This window comes from Mauremys reevesii, linkage group 2, assembly GCF_016161935.1.
Source record: "Mauremys reevesii isolate NIE-2019 linkage group 2, ASM1616193v1, whole genome shotgun sequence".
NCBI classification, from domain to species: Eukaryota; Metazoa; Chordata; order Testudines; family Geoemydidae; genus Mauremys; species Mauremys reevesii.
In genome coordinates this window covers 71,826,665-71,851,389 of record NC_052624.1, presented here as the reverse complement: position 1 = coordinate 71,851,389, position 24,725 = coordinate 71,826,665, and positions in this window count along the sequence as shown.

The window sequence follows — 24,725 nt, the reverse complement described above, 5'->3', positions numbered from 1 at the left end:
TTTGTTTCCTGAGATCAGCCGGATCAGGACTAGCCTTGTGTGAATAAAAATGTTTTCTTATATCCAGTCTTCTGTATAACATGCTGTGTACCAAATCACTTAAGATTTACAGCAAAAGTCACAGAGATATTTTGTGTAAGACAATTATAATAGTAATATCTTACGAATAAGATACTTTCAATATATGAATTGGACAAAAGTTAATTTCTAGTTTCATTTCCCTCAGTGGTGCATACTAAGGTGTTATTTTTGTTCATAGTGTTCCTTTGAAAGGGAAATAACATTCTTCTCGTCTTTCTGCCTCTGTGTTTTATATAAACCAGGGGTATATTTTTCTGCTGTAAAATATATTTTATTCCATTTATTACATTCCAAAACAGATTGCAGTTGTTTTTAGATACCAGACCCACCAAATCACCCTCTCACCACTATTACCTTAGACCATAACTGTAGACTTTATGGACAGCTGGAGGCTATCTTTGCTATATGTGCAGATTAGATAAAACACTAAAGTTGGATCCAAACCAAAACATCAGTTTCAGGTAAGCTTGAACTTGAGGAAATTTTGGATCTGGATTTGAACTCTGCAACTCCGGGCCAAGTAAGCTGTTGATGATTTAAAGCTCTTTTCGTGCTCCTGCCATCTTTTTGGTTTTAAACCTTCTCTAAAGCAGCATATAATTTACTTCATTCCAACATTGCCACCAGATTGTGCCGACAGACAAAAAGGCAATGAAAACAAAGGGCTGGTTTTTGTTTTTAAACACAAAACACCCCAGGGTTTGGTCTTTATCTAGCAGAGTTGCTTACCTCCTCTATGTGGATTCACATCCCTCCTTTCTAGCACACTGGTCTTCTGTTAGTTCCTCCTGTGCAGCTGAATTTGGCAGGTGCAAGAGCATTTGCTTCCACTGTGCTCAAGCTGTGGAACGCTCTTCCAACAGCTATAGGACTGCAGCATCCTTTGACATTTTTAAAGCACATTGAAAACTTGACTATTTACAAAGGTTCATACATGGGCCTCACAAATCACCCTTTGCTGATCTATTACAAGAACATTTTACTGTACTTCTATACAGGTCTTGCATAAATCTTGAGGTTGTGTGTCCACCATTTAAAAAGTGCCATTTGGGAACTTGAAAATTCATATTCTCTCATTCCTTCTCTGCCATTGATGCTTTTTTTTTTTTTTTTTTTTTGGGAGAAGCCAAGCATGAACTTTGGACTTTCCCTCCCTTTTTCAGTTCTTCCCTGCAGCTCTTCATTACCAAAGGAACTCTGGACTCTTCTTAGCTCCACACAGAATCAAAGACCATCCACAATGCAACAGTGATCCAGTGAACAGAATCAGGATGTCATCCCACATTTTAGCAATTCTGTTGGCCTGTGCTTGCAAAGAGATGGAATTTCCCACTGGTTTCGTGGCATGATCATTCATATTTTGAAAATCTATGTGCATTTGACCACTAGCATCTCGGACATTGCTCTGGAGATGGGGGGAAATTAACTTTTTTTGGCAAAATCAATTGACATTAATGTGTTTTCAAATTTGTGAAAAATGCCAATTTTTTACCCTCCCTCTGGTTTTGTCTGTTTAAAGCTGAGGAGAAAAACTAAGGTCCTAAGAAGCGCTGAGAACATCCACAACTGCAACTGAAATCAGTAGGAGCTGCAAGTGTTTGGCACATGTGAAAATCAAGCCCTATCTGTATATTTATGCCATGCTCAATACTGTGGTAGCTGAGCACCTGCACAAGATCAATGCGATAAAGTCACAAGAGCTGGCACCAAGTCACATGATATTCGGGGATTTTATTGAAGCCCAACTTCTGGACTCACATCATTACATGAGAATCTCAACTTTCATTAACACAATAAATTTCTAGCCCTCCTGCTTCCAAAGAAAAAGCATGAAAACATGACCCAGGTGCACCCTAAATGTTAAAAATCAGAAGGCAAATAAAACATAGGGCATATCTCACCTACCCAGTTCTCTTCCATTGCAGGGGCCTTAGCCATTAGTGGCACCTTGGTCTCTCCTGTTCTCTGCTTGTGGCACACAATAGTTTAGTCTCCTGAGGATTGAAATGCTCTTGTCTAATGAAAGTCACTGGGCTTAATATACGGGTATCTAGGTGAAATGTAATGGCCTGTGATAGACAGTTGTGCAGACTAGTTGATTTAATGGTCCCTTTTGGTGTTAACTCTATGAAATTATGCAAATGAACCCCAAATTTATTATTTATTAAAAATCTCATCATTTTAGGCACTCCACTCATGATGTTTGAATAACTGGCCGGGGTTTGCAATGTTGATCAGATGTGACTCACAGAAGCTAAATAAACTTAAAATCTCCATGGGAATATGAAGAATTTATTAGGTTCCCCCATGTGAGGGAGCAATGGAACTCAGTCCTCATGAGAAGCCCAAACTAGTACAACTGTAGTCCAACTAAGCCAATATTTCCTTCACCTGCAGAAATGTTTTTCTGTGCAATCCTGCATGATACCGGGGGGCGCGGGGGAGGGGAAGAGAAGAGAGAGAAAGCCCATCTGACACATCTCTACTCTCCAAGTAGCTAAGACCTGAAAAGGTTATGGTTTTCTTCAGGTACAGATAGAAGTTATAGGAGTTCCATGCTAGAGGAACTGGGCAAATGCTGCCACACATTTTCTCTAAATTCACATCTTTTTAATTATTTGCTTAGACTGATTGTGATCCTTTTGTGTTAACTTTCCACAAACATTCTAGCCAGAAAGGTCGTTGGCAGGAATGTTCACTGGAATTGTGAATATTACAGAATCTCCTTGGGAAGCAAAATTTCCCAAAGCCTGATTCTAAGAACTATACTTGTCCAATCAGTATATAATCCAGCTAGAACAGCTCAGATTTTTAATGTTAAATGCTCACAAACCAACCACATATATATGCACTATAGTTCTGGAATTAGTCACTGAAGTTACTTGACAATTAATTTCAAGCCAACAAAGTGTGTGAATCATAATCCCTTTGCAGACAAACAGAAAGAGGTGAAGTTCAACAGTTAAATATGATGTATTCATTCAGCTCAAGTCCATGCCTAATAAGTCGTCGTCTTTTTCTGCTGGGCTCTTATTGCATATAAACAGTCTTCACTTAAGGGCTGATCCAGCTCCCATGGAATTGCCAAACAAACATCAGAGGTTTCCCAGATGAGCTGATAGGAATGGAGTGTGACATGATGAAGTTCGCAACATGTGTCATCTTGGGAAACTTCCACATCCACTCAGATGACACCTCTGACGAGGTAACCTAAACCCTTCTAACCAAACTGGAGCATTGAGCTTTTCTGATAGGCAATTCCTGGGAAAGAAATTGGTGATAGAGATTTGACATTTACTTAGATTAAACTTGCAGTGACATCCAACTGTGTGTGTTTTTCAGTGGACATCACTGATCTTTTCATTAACACACACTGTGCCATCCCCTATTATCAGGGTATTGGGGCTTTGAGGATCCTGGAAGGCTATGCTGGCCTTAGCTGTTATTCTTCATTGTGAACATAATAGTATGGGGGATGTGTCTGGCATGATGGTTATATCTTTCACCTGTATTGATTGCAGTTAAGGAAAGACAGGAACATCATTCTGTCTTGCTATGGTATTTCTGTGTTATTGGCGATAATATGACAATTGCTATTGTGCACCTACTCTGCAATGCTGTCTCCAGAAGTGACCTATGAAAGATACTTCAAAAGACTGTGACCTCCTGTCAAGCATACACACAAGCACCTTATTAAAGCAACTGATAAGTTGTGCCACAATATAGAGTAAAGAGAAATTTCTTCCTAACCCTACCTGTTAAGTTGCTTATGCCCTGAAACATAAAGATCGATGGCTTTTATCATTTTTTATCCTATCGAGCACATTCATTCTATTTGCCTTAACGTCCCATCACAATGAGAGCACAGGTTAATTATCTGTTGTGTACATGGCCTACCAAATTCTCTTTTCAGTACGTTGACTTCATCAGCTAGATTGACCCCTTGGTTTCTTGAATTCTGGGACACAGTGAAGAGCAGCACTTGTCTGGACTAAAATAAATATTTTAGCTTGCTGTCTAAAATGGATCTTCTCTAAGGGCCTGGTTTGATAATCCTTTGGATAATTACTGCTGGGCTCAAGAGGCTGCTTTGTAAATTGAGAAATCTGTAGCCTTTTAAAAGCTACTGAATGTTGTAGAGAATATTTGAGGGTATCTTGGGGCAAGTAGCCTAATTCCAGGCCTTTCAGAAATCTACTTATTCTGTTTCATGTAGGACCGTGAGCCTACAAAAAGCAATTTAGAATGTGTGGGGAGTTGAATCAAATCTTTTCATTAACTGGTTCAACCAAGGGGGGAGGGAAGTGATTATTGGAAATAAATAACATCCGAGCTTTTATTCTTTTACACTTTACCTAATGAAGTCAAATAAGTGCAATTCCCAGCCCATAAATATTGATTAATTTTTTTCACCTTTTTTTACTTCAGTACTATTTAGGGCTATTTATAAACTGGACTTTACACACTCAGTGCATCTACATTTAATCAACACCAATTTTTATCTAAACAAACAGTTTGATTGAATGGACTTACAGTTGTTCAAAATTGAAACCCTTTGAACAACTGTAAACAAAAAGTAATGAAGTGCTAGCAAAAATCCTATTGTACAAAAAGAAAATAATTTTTCATGTTTGCCCTAAGAAGAAAATTTGCCATAAAAGTTTTTCTTTTTGATTGCAATTGCAATTTGTTTTTATATTCATTTCTTATTAATATTGTAATTAGTGGCTGTCATAGGGCAAGTGCGACCCATCCCCTCTTGGGGCAGGGCAATTACTTCCCTGCGGTCACATCCTTATGACCACCCTTGTCTTGGGTTAGTGTGGACTAGTGGTAAAATTCAATATGGCCACTCTCTCAAGGTTGTGTGGCCCAATGGCCAAAGTCAGAGTGACGGCCTCTTCCCACAGGACTGTGGGACCCAATGGCCCGAGTAAATATGGCTTCCCAGTTCAGCCAGGGTGTATCACCTAGTGGTCAGAATCAGTGTAGCCGCCTGGCTCAGCGAGGCGGTATGGCCTAGTGGCAAAAGTCAGTAGCGCCGCCCTGCCTCGGGGCTGCTCTCAGGGCCGCACGGCCTAGTGACCAGAGTCAGTATCACTGCCCCTTCTGAGGGTCTGTGTGGCCTCCTGGCCTGTCAGGGGAGTGGGCCGCCACCCTGGGGTGGGTGGTGGCCAAGTAGGGGAACTGGGCCCTCCCTGCTCCACCAGGTCCCAGCTCAGGGCCCTGTCAGTAACAGGTATGCCCATCACTGGGTCAGCGGGGAGTCTGCCCAAAATATGCTGACCCCACTCGGGCACCATAACTAGTCTCCCTGTGCTACTTTCTACCCAGTTCCTGATACTGTGGTCCTGGCCTCTCCAGGATCTTTGGGCTCCTTGGTTAGTGCAGCTCCCAACAGCTCCGCCTCACCTCAGGTGTCCTCCGGAGTCTCAGCGTCTCTGTCTTCCGCTATCTGGGTCTTCTGCGGTTCCTGGGCTGGAGCTCGCAGCATGCATCCTTTCTCTTCAGCGGTCAGCCCTGAATGAGCTGATCTACTCCCTTTTATACCTAGTCTCCAGCCAGAGCATGCCCAGCAGGACCATGGGGGCATGGCTTCCTTGGCCCAGACAGTGGCATTAACCCTTGCAGTACCAGTGTGGGGGAAAGTGCACCCCATCACTGTGGCACTTACCTGTCAGAAATATACTGTAAAAACAGACATTTTCTGAAATGAAGTGGGCAGGGAGGAATGGTAAATGTTATCAAAGAACATTAAGTAGATTTAAGGCTTTAAGTAGATTATATGAACCATGAATTTACTTTGGAAGGTTGCATTAATCCAGAAAGTCAGAGGTTAAACTTCAAGAGATCTCCACATTGCTTGGCGTGTGTCAAGAAGCTAGCTCAAGAGGGCCTATAAATCAAAATTTACTTTCTGTCCAGATTATGTACTTTGTGTGGCATTAGGAGGCCGCATTCATATTTCCTGCAAGTAATTATCCAGGCTAATACTTAAACCATAATTCAGAAAAATATAAAAGGACAATGGCACATGTCAGCAGAGGCCCATTTAGGACATGAACCCACAAGGTGAAAACAGACAAGGGGAGAATACCAATTACTGACAATGAAAGCAGCAACCATAAGACAGGACCCACAGTGACATGTATAATTCTTACCGATACCAGATGAGGTGCTCCACCCGGAAGAGTTTTTTTCAGTCACCCAGGCCTAAGATTCACAATACAGCAGCGGTGCATACACTGTACTGGCACAACCTCACTAGCAGTTGCTGCAGCGATACACAATAGGAAGTTAGGGGAGGCCACAGAGGCTCCAGGGTGTATAAAGTAAGCATCCTTGGCCCTTACCACAGCATGTACTGTTCCCCAGATCCCCCAGAGACTGAGCAATACAGAAACTGGGAGGGGTAGACTGTGGGTGGGGATAGGTGTTTTGCTTGGTGGTGTGAGCTCTGCTTAAGACTCACAGGCACTATTCGGCCTGCCCCTCTGATGGGTTCCCCCTGGGTGCCACTTGGAACTGGGGTACCACTGAGCTCACCTGACCGACCAGCCTGGGTTCCCTTTACACTGTGCTGCTGTGACAGGCTCTCAAACTCCCTTCCAGCCCACACACAGGTAGGGCCACACTCAGCCACAGTTTCACACAGATCCTGAGATCAGCTCTGCATGGGAAAGCTCAGCTAAGGAAATTGCCCAGCACTCACGTGCACACCCCCTCTGGAGTGTAAACCCAAAATTGTATCGTCTTGCGCGGCACTGTGAACTGTAAAGCGTTACGTTCATGAAATTCCCTCCCTCTCTCAGTGTGGAGGAAGATTTGCACAGCTTTTTGCCCCCCAGTTATAAATTCCACAAATTGGTTTTTAGAGAAAACAAAAACAAGTTTATTAGCTACAAAGATAGATTTTAAGTGATTATAAGGGATAGCAAACAGATCAAAGTAGATTACTGAGCAAATAAAACAAACATGCAAACTAAGCTTAAGGTACTAAAGAAACAGATACAAGTAGCAAATCTCACCCTAAATGTTGTTTTAGGCAGATTGCAGAGATTCTTGGAAGCAAGCTGCTCTTGCTTGCATCTTAAAACTCCAGGTATTTCTTTCTTCTCTCCATCCCCTCCCACCCACCCCCCACCCCCTTTGTTTCTTAGATGTTTCCAGCAGTCATCCTGGGCTGGGATTCTGTGACGAACAAACAATGATTATGTCACTCCCCAGACTCAAACAGGTTTTACATATGGCGGAAACCCTTTGTCTTCCAGTGTGATTCCCACTCCATCAGTGGAAAAACACTAGTATTCCAAGATGGATTACAGTACCAGGAGATTTGATCACATGACCCTCAGCTATAAATCAAAGTTTATTTGCAGTGTCCACAGGAAGGTTTTCCAGGAAGGTGGGAGATTAGCATCTTCAAAGACCTATCATTCTCCTTAATGGTCCATTGACTTGTTCCCAGCTAGCCAGCCGGACTGATTGATTGCATTCTGTCTGGGGGGGTGCTTCCCAGTGCAAACACTTTTGTAGTACAGATGTTAGGCAATATTCCTAACTTTACATAAAAAATGATACTTGCATACAAATAGGATAATCATAACCTTTTCAGGGATTCTTCACATGACCTATCTTGCATAAAATACATTATTATTATGACACAATCATCTCATAATATTGCTATGAAAAATATGGTAAGCAGCGTCACATCCTGAAATCACAGAGCTGGTTGGAATCTGAAGAAACTGACTCACAGAGGTCACAGTGGCAGGTGGCAGCAGCAGGTGACAGCACAGACTATCAGCAATGGACCAGTGGAGTGAACTGTGGCCAGAGTGGGCAGCTGAAAGAATGAGAAAGGTGCTTCTCCCCTCCCATCCCCCAGGGTGGGAGGTGAACTCACAGGAAAGCACCTCTGAACTCTGGATCTTCACTGACCAAGGACAACAACTGTGAGTGGGGTACGGTGGAGGGAGAAGAGAGGAGCACGTTAAAGGAACATTTGTTTGTTGGACAAGGTTTTAGTGACTTTCCCAGACACGAATCTGTCATTCTGGAGCAAACATATATAAATATACATTTCCTAGTACACCAAGGTTTTTAAAATGAATTGTTGACATTCTGGGTAGATGCTGTACTGAACACTTTTATTATTATATTAGAATTATTTTTTAATATAAGAATGGCCATACTGGGTCAGACCAATGGTCCATTGAGCACTGTATTCTGTCTTCCAACAGTGGACAATGCCAGGTGCTTCAAAAGGAATGAACAGAACAGACGATCAAGTGATCCATTTCCTGTCATCTACTCCCAGCTTCTGGTGAATAGAGGCTAGGAACACTCAGAACATGGGGTTACATCCCTGCCCATCCTGGCTAACAGCCATTGATGGACCTATCCTTCATTATCTTATATAGTTCTGTTAAGGATCCTGTTATAGTTTTGGCCTTCACAACATCTCCCGGCAAAGCGTTCCAAAGGTTGACTGTGCTTTGTGTGAAGTAGTACATCCTTGTTTGTTTTAAACCTGCTGCCTTTTAATTTCCTTGGGTGACCCCTAGTTTTTGTGTTATGAGAAGGAGTAAACAACACTTCCTTATTCACTTTCTGCACATCAGTCGAGATTTTATAGACCTCTATCATATCTCACATTTGTGGTCTCTTTTCCAAGCAGAAAGTCTCAGTCTTTTTAAATCTCTCCTCATACGGACTCTGTTCCATACCACTAATCATTTCAGTTGCTCTTCTCTGTACCTTTTCCAATTCCAATACATCTTTTTTGAGATGGGCTGACCAGAACCAAATGCAATATTCAAGATGTGGGCGTACCACTGATTTATATAGTAAAAGTGGAGGAGCTTAGTTTGCCAGACCTATCAGCAAAGCCAATGCTGACAACCTACGCGAAAAGGCTGCAAAATACCAAGCCTCTGAACTGCACCAACATGCAGAAAGCCTTATAAGCCACTCACTGTAAAACCAATTTAGAAGTACTTAATGAAGCTGTTAAGAATGCTGGAGACACAAACACAGTTTACGCGATCAAACATGGCTGTCGTATCATACTTTCTATTTAAGCAAGCGATACCACACAGTACAAACTAGAGGCCAATGTTAAGTTCATTGTCATTTGTTAATCCTGAAGTTAGACACTGGTTCTGAACAAGACTGGCAAATGTTCACTACCAAGAAACTCAGCTGACTGGTTAGAAGCATGCAGTGCAACAGTGAAAGACTCAGCCACTGGAAAAGTGAAGAACTCTCTCACCATATTAAAAAAATGTGCATACATGACTGATGAATGCACTATTGCAAATGGTCATAAAATATTAGGTCACTATGGTTATCTTCATGCCAGTGTAGGCCAATAGATGCATGTCTAGATGTTCAGGTTATAGAAGACAAAAGGGGTGCATCTGTTACAGCCCACATCTTAGAAGAGTTAAATGCTTGTAAATTGAACCCCATACAGATGGGTTCTTGTGCATTTGATGGAACTGCAAACTTCTCTGGAAGACAGTGGAGTACAAGATTTGCTCAGAGGAAAAAGTATAACCCTAATCTCTCCTATACACGCTGCAGAGGCCATCTATTCCAACTAGCACTAGTATAAGCTGCAGAATCTTCAAAAGACATTTAGAAAGCTATCAATTTAATGTCTTGCTGGAAAAAAGAGTATAATGAAGAGTCCAAAAGGACTGAAGGTCTTGGGAAAAATAGAAGATACACTGGGACTGAAGTTCAAATTAGTCCAACCTGGGAAAACCCGCTGGCTTTCTGATGAGCGATCCTTGGCTGTTGCCTTAAAATTACTGCAACTGTTATTACTGGCTTTGGAAAGTATCTGCTGAGATGGGATGGATCTAAGTAGTGAGGCTGGTGGACTATTTTTGCTAGTAATTTAAGAGAAGACTATCACCATTCTGTCTCTTGTAAGTCTACTGTTGAAACTACCTGGGTCATTAAATAATGCCATCCAGGATCTGTTACAACATTAGTAGATCTTTGTCCAGCAACTGAAGCTGCATTTGGATTAATTAGAGAGATATCCATTGAAAACATATTGGAAGAAGCACAGACTTCAGTCCAGAAGTCGACTAACGAAGGCATTTATACTGAATCCTTAAATGAAGTGTTTGTTAAGCCAGATGAAAGAGTACACAGACTTGATTCTTACAAATCTACAACAGCAACTTCTGGATTCTACTCAACCTCTGTGTAGCTTTTACAGATGCTTGTCTTATAAAACACCGACCATTGAGTGGAGTGAGGCACTACCAGCAATGGGGCTGCCATGTGATCAGGGCAGACTAGAGAATTTCAACACAGAGTGAAATATCATACAGTGAATGAACGAAGATTTGACTTCAACTTCATCATCATCACTAGTGATTTGACCCAAACATTGTGCTGTTTCCTAGGATGAAAGAAGTAGGAATTCATCTCTCGCTACTCCCAGTCACAACAGCTACAGTTGAGCCTTCTTTTTCCTCATTGAATAGAATTTTGTGTTCTGAAGAAGTCGCCTTCTGCCTGATCATGAACATATCATGAAGGACTGGACACATGAGAAGCCTCCAAAGATGAATGCACTGCATTCAAGAAGTTCATTAACAGAGTTGTGCAAAATTACAACAAGAAACCATGGATGTAGATGTAGTGCTTCATAGTAGGCTTGAGTAGCCAACTTTAATTTGTGTGATGATTTTAAAACAGGAGTTAAATCTAATAAAATGGTCATGAAATATTTTTTTCAGTTTTTACTGTGGTGCCATACCAGCTCACCTTCACCTGCATGGTCTCACCCCTTGGCCCTCAAATCCCCTGTAAATTTGAACATCCTCCCAGACCCCCCAAATATAACTCCTGGGGAAAACACTGGGCCACACACACTTATAAGAGCCAGCTTCCATTAACAGAAATCATTAGGCAAGTGATGCTACAGGAGGCTAGTTCCAGCAAGATGTGAACTGTGGGGCACATTCAACCACAAGGCATTTTTAGTGGGGAGAGAGGGCGGGGAGGAAGGAAAGCTGGTCCTGTGACTAAATCACTAACTGGGACTCAGGAGACCTCAGTTCAAGTCTGTTATGCCATCGACTTCATGTGTGACCTTGGGCAAGTCACACAGTCTCTCTGTTCCACATCCATTAAATAGGACTAATAATACTTGCCCACCTTGCAGGAGTGTTGTGCACATGTGACGTGCTTGCAGACTACAGTGAGGGCAACCATATCTGAATCTAGCTGACTGAATGAGTATCTAGCCAGGATATTTTTGAGAGCACCCACCCTGTAATAACTAAGTACATTTTATAATGCAATCACTTGCAAGTTACATACAAAAGTTATTTTTACAAGAGATAGGCTCATGTGGAGAATGGAAATATAACTGCAGAAGCAGCCAGAGAATGCAATTCATGGGACATCTGTTTACCACCCTGTGATACAGTAATCTATTATACAGTTAGAAGTGAGAGACAGGCTGCCAGGCATATTTAGTTAAAATGTGTGAACACTCACAAAGGTAGAGTTCACAAACAAATTGTAACATGCTGCAACTGATTGTTCGTTATCTGTAATTAACATCAGTAGATGTATTACTGTGTTTGCTGAATAATCAATAAAAGCATTAGGTTCAACTGCCTGCCATAACTTTTTGGGGCAGGAAGTGCTACCCGTGAGCTGAGAGCAGATAATGTACAACGTCTTGAGTTGGCATGCGAAAACAAATGCTAAGAGAAGACAGTACGGGGGCACGTTAACCACACTTACAGGAGAGATTACAATTCTGTGCCTATTGCATACACACAGAAATGTAGGACTACTTTGCCAGAACAGTATTGGTTGGGGAAAGAGAACATCTGCAGATAAACTGAGAGGTTAACATCTCTCTGCTGCAACTAATTCAACCTAGAAACATTATCCACTCAGGCTGAAGATTAATTTTGTGTGGGTCTGTGTGTGTGTGCCCATGCACACACATGTTCATATAAAGTACCATAAAAATCTTCATCACAGTAAATTGTGCGTGAAGAGATTTTATGCCTGAGCTGGTCTTGACAATTGTGCATGGATGAAATAATTCCACTAGTTACACTCATGTCACCAGTACTATACATAGCAAGGGTTGTTTTGCCTTCCTCCAGCAGAGGAGACTATCTAAGCCTGTCATTTGGTGACACATGTACAGTAGCAAACATACAGAGAATATCCAAGAATATAGCACAGTAGGGACAACCACAAAACAGATAATCACAGTTGGGATGAGCAACCCTTATACTGACACTAACCTAGTCAGGAAGCAGAGGTAGAACATGTACCTGATCTCAAATTCCAAAGGAATTTGAGCTCCCCTATACATGAGGAGATCAAGTGCTCCATTGACCAAAGAGAGTCACATGTGGAAAGTCTTGAGGGTTGAGGGTGTTTATGAGAAGAGAGATCCCTTTCCCAGCCAGCACACGCAGTGTAGTTGTTCCATCCTTCCTAAAAACAAATATCAAAGCCCAGCACTCTCACAGTCGGAGAGTGTAGTCACTACTGCCAAATATATGACAGCAGCGAATCAGAATCAGCATGCATTCGAAGCCTGAAGGAGAGGGTGCATGCATGCACAGAGTGCCTTACTCCTACTTGAGATTCCAATTCATACATCCAGGGCAGTACTGCAGGTAATAAGTAAGCTCACCCTGGAACTCCAACCCCCGCAATCTGAGCTCAATTATGCTGGTGTGGATTTATTCTAGAAGACCAGTGCAGTGTTCATTCTAAAGCTACAAACAGGCCAATGAGCAAATGGGTAAATCACAGCAATAATAAACAACCCCAAGGTCTGTATCAATAGATCATTCTGAGGGACTGGATACTTCTGCTCTCCCTTGCAATAATTCGTCCTTTCATTTCTCTTCCTTCCTCTACACACCCCCTCTCCCCACATCTAAGGCTATTGAAAATGCAATTAAATTATAAAAGAAAGATGAAATGTAATAAATATTCAGCATTTTGAAAATGCTGACTCAGTACCACCTCATCTGAAAATGGGACAAATTCATCCCTGGTGTAATGCCATTGATTTCAATGACGTTACTTCAATGATGTATAGATTCATAAGGCCAGAAGGGACTATTGTGATCATCTAGTCTGACCTCCTGCATAACACTGGCCACAGAAATTCCCCAAAATAAGTCCTTTCGAACTAGAACATCTCTTTTAGAAAATCATACAATCTTGATTTGAAATTAGCCAGTGATGGAGGATCCACCACAGCTCGTGGTGAGTTTTTCCAATAGTTAATAACCCTCACTGTTAAAAATTTGCACCTTATTCCTAGTCTGAATTTATCTAGCTTTATTTTCCAGCCATTGGATCTTGTTATACCTTTGTCTGCTAGATTGAAGACCCTGTTATCTAAGTTTTGCTCCCCATGTAGGTACTTATAGACTTATCAAGTCACCCCTACACTTTCTCTTGGTTAAACTAAACTGATGGAGCTCCTTGAATCTGTTACTATAAACTTCCCCCCGCCCCAATACTTTAATCATTCTTCTGGCTCTTCTCTGAACCCTCTCCAATTTATCAACATCCTTCCTGAATTGCGGACTCTTGAAATTCCAGTGGCTGCCACACCAGTTCCAAATACAGAGGTAATATAATTGTCTTGCACCTACTTGAGAATTCCTCTATTTATATATCCAAGGGCATTAGCCCTTTCGATCACACTGGGAGCTCATGTTCAGCTGATTATTCACCATGACCATCAAGTCTTTTTCAGAGAGTTACTGCTTCCCAGGTCAGAGCCCTGCCTCTCCCTACCCCCCGATCCTGCAAGTATGGCCTACATTCTTTGTTCCTAGATGAATATATATCTGACCATATTAAAATGCATACCTTTGTTTGTTCCGATCAATACCGTGACCAGTCCTCTTCACTGTTTACCAATAAAGTTTGAAGGTGACACAAAGATTGTGGGAGTGGTAATGATTGTGTGTGTTTATCCAGGTCATTGATAAAAAAAACACTAAATAGCACAGGCATGATTCCACGAGAAATACATCCACTCATTTATTATTCCCTATTTACCATTACATTGTGAAACATGTCAGCTATCCAGTTTTTAATCCAGTTAATGAGTGCCATGTTGATTTTGTATCTTTCTAGTTTCTTAATCAAAATGTCATGCAGTACCAAGTCAAACAACTTATAGAAGTCTATTACAGCAACACTAACAACAAGGAGTCCAGTGGCACCTTAAAGACTAACAGATTTATTTGGGCATAAGCTTTCGTGGGTAGAAAACCTCACTTCTTCAGATGCATGGAGTGAAAATTACAGTGAAATTTTTCACTCCATGCATCTGAAGAAGTGAGGATTTTTACCCACGAAAGCTTATGCCCAAATAAATCTGTTAGGCCTGGGCTACACTAGCGGGGGGCGGGGGGTTCAAACTAAGATATGCAACTTCAGCTACGCTTAGTTCAACGTACCTGGCTGTCCTCATGGCTGCGAGTCGACTGCCGTGGCTCCCCCATCAACTCCACTTACTCTTCCTGCCGAGGTGGAGTGCGGGTGTCAATTCGCAGATTGATTTATTGCATCCAGACGAGACACAATAAATCGATGCCCAGTACATAGAACACTACCCGCCAAATCGGGTAGTATAGACGTACCCTTAGTCTTTAAGGTGCCACCGGACTCCTTGTTGTTTTTGTGGATACAGACTAACATAGCTACCCTCTGATACTTTACATCAACACTATTACCTTTATCAACAAAACTTCTCATAAAAAAATCAAGTTCATTTGACAGATCTATTTTCCATAAACTCATGTTGATTGGCATTGATTATATTATGATGAATTTGGCCTATTCATTTCTTAAACTCAGAAAATTAAAGTGGATGTTCATATTCATATCTAAATGAGTAGGAAATGAATGACTTGTATCCCTGAATTCTAAAGTGATTATGCTTCTGCTGCAATTACCATGGCATCTTGCACTGAGAGTTATTGTGAATCAGCTGTAAAATAGTCTTGACTTGTGTTATGCATCTAGCCTTTGTGCATGTAAAACATTGGCTCAGACCAGCACATGTTTTTCATTGTTAGCCAGAAGAGGGAATTCAGATGAAGAAATAAACATCCTTTACAATTCTCTCTACACTGGGTAATGAAAAGCAACTTTGTAAAACATGATTCCCCAATCACAAATGTAGCCCAGCAAACAATAGCTGGTGCAACCAAACAGCAAACCTGGCACCTGGTCACAGCAGCTGATTTGGCCCATGGTTACATAGCATCTGTCCAGTAAGGCATATTTCATATTGCCTTAGGATGACTGCTATATGCTCAGATGTTGCTTGTCAACTCTCCACTGAAAAAAAGAAAAGAAGTCCCTACTTAGACAAATAGCCTGGAGTGAACTATAATAATGACTCTTGAGGATGAGAGAAAGGCGAACACCACACCAAGACAGGTGCTCATCATTATCAATTATTAATAGCGATAGTTATTTGTATTACACTAGCACCTAGAAGCCCCAACTGCAATCAGAGCCCCCATGTACAAATAGAGTTTACAATAAAAATAGACAAGATGGACAGAGGGTGGAGGGGAAATAGAGACCCAGAAAAGTGAAATGTCTTGTCCAAGGTCACAGAGGTCAGTGGCAGAAGCAGACTCTCAGACCTGTCAGCTGGACTACTCTGCCACTCAGTAGATTGATTTGAGAAGTGCCTTGCATATGCACTACTGAGTAAGGAGGAGTGAGTGTATTCTGCCAATATCCAATTATAAAAAGAGGCTATAAACATTTCATTGTGGTTCTGCCATACCATCTGACACAAGGGCGCCCCTCTCATTCAGGCTGAGCTCCGTTGAAACACACTTTCAAACATGTCCAATGTTTTTTATTTACCAAATTCTCTTTTTTTTTTAATTCCAGTTTAAACTCAGATGGCCAGATATTAAATCAAGTAAAGTTTTACTCTTGCGGTGCGTATTTACTTTTTACTCGACACAGATGAGGTCAGGGCAAGCAATGTCATTCCATTCTGACAGGAAGTTAGATTGAATGGCAGTGAATGAATTAACACATGGGTGAAATTCAGCTCTGGGAGGCAACACTGGTGGCTTTGAGAGAGTGTCATCCACTTGCACCAGGGTTCAGTTTGGCCTCAGATGCCCAGCTCAGATAACAAACCTGGAACAGGTAATTATAGCACCTTTATGTCTCAGAGTAAACTGGAAATCCTTGTGGCATCGACCAGTCTGTTAGTCATAGGCAGGGACAAAAGAGGGGAAAAAACAGCTTCCTAACTGTATTATCAGAATTGTACACCATTGTTGCATATACCTGTGCTATTCCAATGCTTGGCATTAAAAAAAGTTGAATATTTTCACCCTCTGATAAGAGATATTGATAACACATAAAGCCACTACAAATACTTGCAGATAATAGATGGATGGATGATAGGAGAGGCCCCAAAAGATTGGAGAAGGGCTAACCTACTGCCTACCTTAAAAGGGGGAGAAGGAGGAGCTGGAGAACTATAGATCAGTCAGCGTGACCTCGATACCTGGGAAGCTACCAGAGCAATGTATAAAACAGTCAATTTACAAATAACTGTAGGATAAAGGGGTGGTCACTAGCAGCTGGCATGGATTTACTAAGCACAAATCATGCCAAACTAGCTTATCCTTCTTTGACAAGGTAACTGGTTTGGTGGATACGGGGAATGTGGTGGACATAATACACCTGGACTTTTGCAAGGCTTTTGACACCATCCCACATGACATTCTGATAAGTAAGGTGGAGAAATGCAAGCTCAGTAGAGATAGCATTAAGTGGATATATAATTGGCTAAACAACAGCAAACAAAGAGTAACTATTAATGGAATGATGTCAGATTGGAAGGAGGTCTGCACTGGGGTTCCACAGGGATCTGTTCTGGATCCAGTGTTATTTAATATCTTTATTAATGTCCTAAATATAGGAATAGCAAGCTGTTCAAAATTTGCAGATGACAAAGCTTGGGGCATGGGATTGCAAACACGCTGGATAGAGCTAAAATTCAAAGCGATCTTGATAAATTGGAGAACTGGGCTATAGACAACAAAATGAAATTCAACAAAGATAAATGTAAGGTGCTACACATGGGGAAGAAAAACCAAATGCACAAATACAGAATGGGAGATAACTGGGTTAGCAGCAGCACTGCTGAGAAAGATCTGGGAGTTGTGGTGGATCACCACCTCAACATGAGTCAGCAATGTGATGCAGTTGCAAAAAAAAATGCAAATGCAGTTTTGGGTTGCATTGACAGAGGCATAGCATGCAAGTCACAGGAAGTACCACTCTACTTGGTGCTGGTTTGGCCTCAGCTGGAGTTCTGTGTCCAATTTTGGTCACCAATGTATAGAAAGGATATAGAGAAACTGGAAAGGATCCAGATGTAAGCAACAAAGATGATTAAAGGGATGGAACTCAAGCCATATGAGCAAAGGCTGAAGGAACTGGGTATGTTTAGTTTGGAAAAGAGATCAGAAAAGGGATTAACCAGAGACGTGATAATGGTTTTCAGATACTTGAAAGGATGCCATAAAGATGAAGAAAAAATGTTCTTTCTTGCCTTAGAGGTCAGGAAAAGAGGCAATGGGTTCAAACGGCTAAAATTTCTATGCTGATTAGATCTCAGGAAAAACTTTTTAACTGTAAGAACAGTAGGACAATGGAACAGACTACCTAGGGTAGTCATGGAAATGCCTTCACTGGAGGTTTTCAAAGGGAGGTTGGACAGCCATCTGTCTTAGATGCTTTAGACATAACAAATCCTGCATCCTGGCAGGGTGTTAGACTACATGACCCTTCCAGTCCCTTCTAACCCTATGGCTCTATGAGTCTACGAATAGAAAACCTTTCTTTCTGCCAGAACAATATTAACGGATGCAACAGGACTACAGTTTGGTAATATGTATAATTGTACCTACTGCAAAAGATGCTTGCGTATTTATCATTGTATTACTTTCAAAATCATGCATTGTATTGTCACAGTTTTGATTTTAAAGTCTTTTCTTTAGCCACTTTCTAAATCCATACAGTCATATGTACAAATATAAAGGCAATTTGTAAATTAATCTTAGGTCAATCAGCTGTAGAAAATTTCTATGGCAACATCTGCTGTGGATCAGGAAGAATTCTTCAGATAAGATGTGTGCACTATGGGTCTGCAGAGGGTCAGTGATCCAAGAAACTAAAGGAAAATTTAGGCTGAAGATCAGAAGCAGCTTTCAGAGACTCAGATGTATTCAATAGCAGAATACTCTTCTCAAGGGAAGTGATGGATGTCCCATCACATGGGACTTTAAAGTAGCAGAACACTAGAAACATACTGACAGGGACGTGGAGTGGATGAACAAATAGGTTTTTCTCACCTAACATCTATGTTGCAGTGAAGGAACATCTATGTTCCAGCCATCGAGAGATCGTGTGAAATGCCAAAGAAAAGATAGAAGGATGCCAACTGCACAAGAGTGATACAGACAGAAAGAGGGGAAAAGATTGTACTAATTACTCTTGACCCACGTTTATGGCCACCGTTTGGCTTATGCAACTTACTTCCTATGAGAATTTAAGGCAGCTTACATGTGTTTTATGCACTATATTCATCTTGGTGGTGCAGGCTGGTATTAAGGGTGATTATTTTGCTTAATTTTGGTGTATTTATATAGGGGGTGTTTGTTTATTGGTAGATTAAATTATATTTAACCCAGGTTATGTAAATTATTAAGTAGGCACAGAGTATATAAAGGAGATTTGCTTGATAGTGTCACAAACCATATGGTAACTTTTATGATTCAGACTACCATACACATCCAATTACAGAGTAACTTCAATAAAACCAGTGTGTGCCCCAAAGTATGCACACTAGAATTCCCCAGCCCACTTTTTCATAATGAAATATAGGCTGTTTTTGAAGCGTACACATTTTACTCTTACTTGGGTTTCCAAAGATACAGCTTTGCATTTCATTCTTCAGCATTTTTGCCTGAATAAATGTTTGAGTTTATGCATTAACTTTAAAAAGGCTAAGTGCATCATAAAGGATGCAATATTTGAAAGGCCCCTCTATATGCACATACAGCAAAGGAAGTGAATGCTAAAACATTTTCTTCCAACTGGGAGACAGTTACTGGATGTTGTACACTACATGCTTTGAAACTCCAGCTGAATGTATGTCAGTAGCAGAAGTAATTTGCCACAAACCTCCTAGGAAGAAATAATTTTTAGTATAGGTAGCGAATCAGTGAATTCATGAGTTAGTAGGGGGGAAATAGATGATTTTCAGGAAGTAATATCCTCATTATGTATTGTGTTTAGAGATTTTTATGTCTTAACAATAACTAAAATACAGTACAAATAGGTGAAGGATTTAAATGCAACAGTGGAAGATAAAAAATGGTAAAGCATACGGATGGATCTATTGAAAGCTTCACAATAAATGTAACAGTAAATTACAGCATAGTTCATAGGTTGTGTTACTCCCAAGATGTTAATGAGTGGTGCACATGCTGGCATTGTAATGTAGTACAAGGGCACTCTGCCAATATATTTCTACTGTAAACCTGTTGTGCTATTCAGGATGTTCTATGGAAAACCTGTTTTGCTATGTCAGCATTTAATACTGCATGCTCTCAAGCTTTGTATTTGCTAGATTTCAAAAGGGAAATAACTGGACAATATAGCCATACATAGTAAACCTAGCAACTGCTTTGGTCAAGCAGCAAATCATGGGTAACTGGAAATCAGCATGGAACCACTTCATGAATGGATGGTTTGCAGAGCTTTTTCAAGCCACAGATACAAAGCACTATCTATAAGCCATAAGGAATAGCAGCATTTAAAGATAACTATTGGCCAAATCTAAAAATAATTCTCAAGGTTTAAAATTTCCTGAATTAGTCATGGGACTCATTTGTACATACACAGTATTAAGAAAAAAAATAATTTATTCTTAAATAACTCTTTACTGGAAGCCAGTAATTAAGCAGCATATATTAAAAGCAACTGCTGACATGACTATATCAGTGTACTGAATTTTTTGTCCTGCTATTCATTACATTCACAAGACATGCTAGATATTCTAAATCAGGGGTGGCCAACCTGTGGCTCCGGAGCCACATGCCGTTCTTCAGAAGTTAATATGTGGCTCCTTGTATAGGCACCAACTCCGGGGCTGGAGTTACAGGCGCCAACTTTCCAATGTGACGGGGGATGCTCACTGCTCAACCCCTGACTCTGCCACAAGCCCTGCCCCCTCTCCACCTCTTCCCGCCCCCTCCCCTGAGCCTGCCATGCCCTCGATTCCCCCCCCCCCCCATAGCCTCCTGCACACCACAAAACAGCTGATCAGGAGGGAGGGGGAGGCGCCAATTGGCAGGGCTGCCGGTGGTTGGGAGGCGCTGGGAGCAGGGGGAGGGGTGCTGATGCAGGGTGCTGACGTATTACTGTGGCTCTTTGGAAATGTGCATTGGTAAATTCTGGCTCCTTCTCAGGCTCAGGTTGGCCACCCCGTACTAAATTATCAGTAAAAACTAAGGAGTTTTGTAAAGAAAAACACCAGTAGATATCACTTGAGCAGATCCAGTATTGACCAATTTAAAACAAAGGGCCCCACTGAAGCCAGTGGAGCTCCACACAGGTGGGAGGTCAACCCATGTAGATCCATTTGTAGGATCCAGGTCTATATCTTCATATCTTAATCAAAATGATTTTATTATTTATTTCCATTAGAACCAATAACATACTAAGCACTGTAACAAACACAAAAGGCAGCACAGCTTTGCCTAGAGGACTTCTACTCTTAAATAAAAAAAGTTACTCTCATTCAATCATGGGACTACATTACTTATATGACCATCCAGGAACAGAACAACATGTTAATTGTGTGGCCAATCCCAAGTAGCCAACATAGTTTTGATTTCAAATATTGAGTCCTGAATACCCATAGTGAATGGTTATTAGTGGCTGATTAAATATTTGAATACTTAAAACTGGAACTCAATAATATATTTGCTAAAACTGCAATAAAAGGAAGATTGGTATGTGGAGCAAAATTCTACTCACATCCATACAACCACGTTAAATCTGATCCTATTTTCTGTGCTTATAATGCATGACCACTGAAGACTGTGACCATAGTTATCATGCTGACCAATACTGTCTCATTGTACTTCCCTAACTGTTGTCTCTTATACTTAGATTGTAAGCTCTTTGGGTCAGGACTGGTCTTTTTGTTCTGTGTCTGTACAGCACCCGGCACAATGGATCCTGGCCTGTGACTAGGGCTCCTAGGTACTACATTTATACAAATAAAATAAAGAAATAAAATAAAGAGCAAAAGCATCAGGCAGAAACGGGGGAGTATTACTTTTATATATTCACAAGTAAACTACAGCACCTCGCACAAAGGGTCCTGGCTTGTGACTAGTGTTTATATGCACAATATTTTTGCTCTATAGCTATAAAATGGAGTGTAACAGTACTTTCAGCAATTTTTAAATGTTCACGTCTGCTTGTGCAAAGCATATTAAGCTGGTTTTAAAGCATGCCACTAAAATCACACACAAGTTTGAGATCTTTTAATCTAGAAAATATTCACTCTCTTTACTGTGCATTGTAATATAATATAGACAATACAGTTGTCTTGGCCTATCAAGAATTATTTATTCAGTAGGCAGCAGCTGGATGTCTGAGAATAAGCTACCTTTCTCCTCTAGATCATTGCTAATTGAAATCCAGTCCACATCAATAGTAACACAGATCACTACCATCTGATGGCTGTTTGATGATGGTAGTCTATTTCATAGAGGAGACAAGTGTCCACATCAGGCAGTCTCAATGGCTGAATAGGAATAGAGATTGTACAAACCACCACCTCTGAAGCTGGTGCTGACATGTCAGCAGGGTGGTAATTTGGCAGGCACAATCTGAAGTTTGCACTGTGGTTGCCTGTGTTTGTACCGCTTCTGTGATAAACTGACAGCTTTAGAAGCTGTAGTTCTTTGGCACCTTTCACTGAGTTTTTCCACATTTTATTTTAAAGAAACAAATTTAGCAAGTGGCTGATGGCAGCAGCTGGTCTACCAAGTACTGCTACCATGAATTCATTCATATTTTAATGGAGTTAAGAAAAACCTGTATCATAAAAACCTGTATCACCAAAGACCTTAAACCACATCATGGTTATATAACTGCTGTTTTGTAGCACAGCACTGGCTGCTACATTGAAATGAAGACTAAGAACTGCTGTCCATGTTGTCTATTAGAAGCAACCATAATTTATGTTCCTTAATGCATAGAGACACTTAGGTCTTGCTAATACTTCTGTGCCTTATTTCAGCCTGAGCTGTTTCAACAAACAGGTAAAGCTGCTGAAGTATAACCCAATGATATTATAACAGTTGACTTAGTTATTTTTTGTTTTTCAGCAGAAAATTGCCCCTGATAATTCATAGGGCAGAAAAACATATAGGTCACCTTTTCCTCTAAGCTGTAATGAAGTTACAAGTAACAAGAGCAATATTTATACTGAATTCAGCTGACATGGGAAACATATCTGTGAACAAGGGTGCTACAATACACATATACAGTACTAAGAGGACTTGTGAATGAGCCTTGTTTGCTTTATGCTATTCATTTCAGGAGACGAGAATATCATTAATATGTTTATGTGAGCTTGTGACTCTTAGTACGTCTCCAGTCTGCAGCAAATAGCATAATGCATCTCATTTCAAGAAATGCTTCACAGACTCACAGACTTTAAGGCCAGAAGGGGCCAGCATGATCATTTAGTCCAGGGGTCGGCAACCTCTGGCATGCGGCTCACCAGGGTAAGCACCCTGGCAGGCCGGGCCAGTTTGTTTACCTGCCACCATCAGCAGGTTTGGCCGATTGCGGCTTCCACTGGCCGCGGTTCACCGTCCCAGGCCAATGGGGGTGGCAGGAAGCCATGGCCAGCACATCCCTTGGCCCGCACCACTTCCCGCAGCCCCCATTGGCCTGAGACGGCGAACCGCGGCCAGTGGGAGCCGCGGTCGGCCGAACCTGCCAACGCGGCAGGTAAACAAACTGGCCCGGCCCGCCAGGGTGCTTATCCTGGCAATCCGCGTGCCAGAGGTTGCCAGCCCCTGATTTAGTCTGAGCTCCTGCACATTGCAGGCTACAGAACCTCACACGCCGCTCCTAAAATAGACCCATAACCTTAGTTTATGGGAAGCTAAACTAACAAAACAAAACAACCCACTCTGGGATAAAAATTGCTTCTCTTCTTTCTCATCTGGAAAGAAAGGTAGTTTGTCAACTTTACCCTATCTTTAGTATAGCTGCTGGAAAGCCAGTTCACTGTCAGTAAACTTGCATTCTTCCCTAGGAACTGCATAAAAGATTTGATTTCTTTGAAGCCCCTGACAGATGTGAGTCCTGCTGCTTCAGAACTGTAAAGACTCAGTGTTTGATATGCTAAATTAGACTAGCTCATTCTCCGGAAAGCGTATCTTAAAGTTACCTGAAATGGGTGTTTGTGGAAGAATCCCACTACAGGGTTCCTGTGCAAAGGCAAGAAAACTATCTGGAATAGGCATCACCCCTCGGAATTAAAACAGATGTTTCACTGTGTATTTGCACAGTTTACTGCAAATATTACCGTTTGATTGCTAAATATATATTTCACTGAAACTAATTGTGACGGGTTTGGGCCCTTTGGGGGTGTCACCTGATGTGTGGGGATGTCACTGAGTCAGCCTGTTCTGCCAGCCTGGGTCCCCTTTACCTGGCCTTGCTGGGTTAGGCTCACAAGCCTCTTCCAGTCAAGCATACCGGCAGGGCCACACCCAGCTGCACAGAGAGACAGAGATCCATCCGCTCCGGAAAGATTCAGCCTTAGGGGCTTTCCCCGACACTCTGGTGCCCACTCCCTTTAAGGGGTACAAACCCAAAGGTTTTATGAAATTCACCCCATCCCTCAATATGGAGGGAGATATGTACAACTTCTTCTCCCCTTCCCCTGTTAGAAATTACATAAACTGGGTTATATTATAAACAAGAAATACGTTTAACTAGAAAAGGTGAATTTTAGGTGAACGTAAGAGATGCCAGTCAGAACAAAGCAGATTACTGAGCAAATAAACCAAGTACACAAGCTAAGCGCAATATACTTAAGAAACAGGTTACACAATGTAATTTCTTACCCTAAATGTTATTTTAGGCAGGTTGCAAAGTTTCTGTGGTTCAGAATTCCAGTTATATTTCTTTTCAGACTGGACCCCTGTCTCCATCTGGACTCTCCCTCCTGCCCCCCACCTTCCCTTCACATGGCTTTTCCAGTCTTTCTTCTTGGGCAGACAGGCCATGGAGGAGGAGGAGTCCCGTTTGCCTTCCTCCCCTCCCTTAAATAGGATTTACATAAGGCCAGAATCTTTTGTTTCCCAAACTTGACCCCCCCTTCCCTTCCAGTGGAAAGTTACAAGAAGTCCCAGGTAATGTTAGTATCAGGTGACAAGACCACCTGACTCTGTAGGATTACAGCACCCATGAGTCAGTGGCAGTATGGAGCGTCCACAGGAAGGCCAAGCCTTTCCACA